This window comes from Glycine soja, chromosome 15, assembly GCF_004193775.1.
Source record: "Glycine soja cultivar W05 chromosome 15, ASM419377v2, whole genome shotgun sequence".
Lineage (NCBI taxonomy): Eukaryota > Viridiplantae > Streptophyta > Magnoliopsida > Fabales > Fabaceae > Glycine > Glycine soja.
In genome coordinates, this window is record NC_041016.1 from 37,566,122 (window position 1) to 37,569,682 (window position 3,561).

Here is a 3,561-nt window from a genome sequence, read left to right on the forward strand (position 1 = left end):
CACCAACTCTAACTAAGACATCTTCTATGAAACCAACAGGATAGGCAACACTTCTATTAGCTAAATGAATTACCACATCAGTTGACTGCAAGGGACATAGAGATAGAGAATTAAAAATAGACAGAGGCATAACACTAACAGAGGCTCCTAAATCTAGCATGGTATTGTCAAACTTACTATTCCCTATAATACAAGGTATGCTGAATGTACCTGGATCTTTGCATTTTTCAGGAATTTGAGGAACAGATTTACCAATCAATGCGGAGACATTTCTGCCCATGCTAATTCGTTCACTTCCTTTAAGCTTCCGCTTATTAGTGCACAGCTCCTTCAAGAATTTAGCATATCTTGGAATTTGCTTTATTGCATCCAACAGAGGTATGTTTACCTCTACTTTTCTAAACGTTTCCAAGATCTCTTTCTTTGCCTCTTCCATTTTTTTGTTGGAAACTGCTCTTGGAGGGAATGGAAGAGGGGGAATGTGCTGCTTCTGCAAATCAGAATTACCTGTGGAAGAAGATTCACCTGCACAGAAATTGTTAGGTAAATTTTTGTCATCACCTTTTTCTGGAGTAGAGTGAAGTTTGGCAGGTTCATTTGCAGATGAGGAAGGTGCTACGGGTTGAGGTCCTTGACACTGCTTTCCCGACCTCAATGAAATGGCACTAACATTTTTGGGATTTTGGACAGCTTGAGAAGGTAGCTTCTCAGAATTCTGGGACTGTTGTTGATTCAATTGTGTAGCTAATTGTCCCATCTGATTAGTCAAGCTCTGAATGGAGGCTCTGGTCTCTTGTTGAAACTGCATGTTCTGCAGCGTCATTTGCCTCACGAGTTCTTCGAGGGAAGGTTGTGGAGGAGCCTCAACTGTTGGCTGTTTCTGGGGCTATTGCTGTTGTTGGATTGGTGGAGGAATGTATGGTCTGCTTGGGCCAGCAGCATTTTGGAAGGAAGGAGCAGGCTGCTGTTGTTGTTGTTGAGGGCTAGACCAACTGAGATTAGGGTGATTCCTCCATCCAGGGTTGTATCTGTTGCTGGAGAGGTCATAATTGTTCTGTTGTGGTTGATTTTGCTGCTGAGGTTGAGGAGGTCTATTGTAAATGTTTGCAGCATAAGCTCCAGGCTGCTCAATTACTCCAGGTTGCTGCATGGAAGGGCAAAGGTCTGTATGGTGGTCAGCAGAGGAGCACAAACCACAAACCCTTGCGACAGGAACAAATTTCTAATTCAAGGCCAGCTGGGTTACCAAGTTAACCAATGCATTCAGTTTTCCTTCAAGCTTCTTAGTTTCAGATGATGCAGATGGGTTTGTAGCTACCTCATGCACTCCTCTAATGACTATGGCATCATTTCTGGCGCTAAACTGCTGGGAGTTGGAAGCCATCTTCTCAATTAAATTTCTGGCTTCAGCAGGAGTCATGTCTCCAAGGGCTCCACCACTGGCAGCATCTATCATACTTTTCTCCATATTACTGAGTCCTTCATAAAAATATTGGAGAAGAAGCTGCTCTGAAATCTGATGGTGGGGGCAACTGGCACATAGTTTCTTAAATCTCTCCCAGTACTCATACAGGCTCTCTCCACTGAGTTGTCTAATACCTGAGATATCCTTCCTGATGGTTGTGGTCCTGGAAGCAAGGAAAAATTTTTCTAAGAATACTCTCTTAAGGTCATCCCAGCTCGTGATGGACCTTGGAGCAAGGTAATACAGCCAGTCCTTTGCCACTCCCTCTAATGAATGAGGAAAAGCCTTCAGAAATATGTGATCCTCTTGGACATCTGGGGGTTTCATGGTGGAGCAGACAATGTGAAATTCTTTCAAATGTTTGTGCGGGTCTTCACCTACAAGGCCATGAAACTTTGGAAGCAAATGAATCAGTCCAGTTTTAAGAACATATGGGACATCCTCATCAGGGTATTGGATGCACAAGCTTTCGTAGGTGAAATAAGGTGCAGCCATTTCCCTTAGAGTCCTCTCATGGGGTGGAGGTTGTGCCATGTTCTCAGAATGTGCAAAATCAGAATGCTCAGAATCAGAATGCTCAAAATTATAATGCTCAAGATCAGGATGTTCAAAATCACCAATAACAGAATGCACAGATTCACCAGTAATGGAATGCTCAGAATGATAAAAAGGTATAAAATGATGCCTAACTAATCTGTGAAATGTCCCATCTATCTCAGGATCAAAGGGTTGTTAGTCAGATGGATTGCCTCTAGTCATACACTACATTCAGCATGCACACAACTAGTTGCCTTGTCATGTAAATAAAGGTGTAGGTTTGAACTACAGCTACCCTCAAATGATATCCAAATGACTTGAAATTTTGTGAACAACCTTATAAAATGATGAGAAGATAGCACAAAAAATTTCAGACAAAAATTGAAAGTCTAACTATGAAAACTAAAATTGGTAGGTTAAGAAAAATAAGTGAATAAAACTTGAAAAATAAAAAACTTTTGACAGAATCGCTTTTTTTGGACGATGGAGACCTCAGCTGGCCTATGGCAGGCTGCCATGGCGTAGGAAATTTTTTTCTACCCCAAATGCATATATAATAATTGTGATTCTGATAATCGGAGCAAAAGTTATGGCCGTTTGAAGTTTTGACAAACACAAAATTTGCTAATTTTTTGGAACTATCAAAACTGACCAAACTAAAGGCTCTAGCTATTTTTCCCACAAAATATGGATTAAAAGAAGTTACCACAAAAAAATTCAGCCAAAAATAACAACCCTAGCTACTAAAACAAAAAATCACAAATAATTCAGCATGGGTGGTCGCTAAAATCCGTCGCTAAGGGATTTCTACTACTACTCTGGTTTGCCGCAAGTAGAAATGGTCGCTAAGTCCGTCGCAAAACACTATTCACAGAAAACACCCAATACTGAAATAGGGGAAGCGCTCAATAGGAAAACTGAAACAGAACACACACTAAACAAAATATCAAGATACTAAACAACACTAACACACATACTAACACAATACTAACAATTAAACATAAAACACGAAAGAATTAAACACACAACCCTAGCTATTATGAAGCTCTCGTGCTCTGATTACCACTTGATGGAAGCTTGCTTGTGGGGCTTCTATGGAGGCTGGATCTTTGAGCTTCAATGAGGTCTTTCAATGGTGATTTTCCACCATGGAGATGCAGCGGAAGACAAAGGAGAATAGGAGAGAGGAGGTGCCATCCACTAGGGAATAAGCCATGGAAGAAGGAGCTTCACCACCAAGATGAGCCTTGGATAAGAAGCTTGGAGAGGATGCTTCAATGGAGGAAAAGAAAGAGGGAGAGTGATCGAGGCCGTACCCGAATCAAATAAACATGAAAATGCAGTAACTAGGAAGTGATCTTAGGTCGTTTCCCAACGAGCAGTGACAAACCAAATGTTCATAATATACTTGCAGTAACAGTAACGATTGGGGGGGGTTTGTTTGTTTTGTGATTAAAGAGCAGAACAAGTAAACTGGAATACGAAACTACTAATATTAAAAACGGGTTGTTTCCTCTGATTCAGAAGCCATTCTCTTATCCTGGGTTATGGAGAATTCG

The 3,561-nt window shown here is 41.0% G+C and overlaps 1 non-coding gene across 1 annotated transcript; it reads left to right on the forward strand.

Moving 5' to 3' along the window:
* The first annotated feature begins 1,514 nt into the window (after positions 1-1,514).
* On the forward strand, positions 1,515-1,621 carry LOC114388827. Its single transcript, XR_003661618.1, has one exon. It is a non-coding gene; the product is annotated as a small nucleolar RNA R71 (small nucleolar RNA).
* Positions 1,622-3,561: the final 1,940 nt, after the last annotated feature.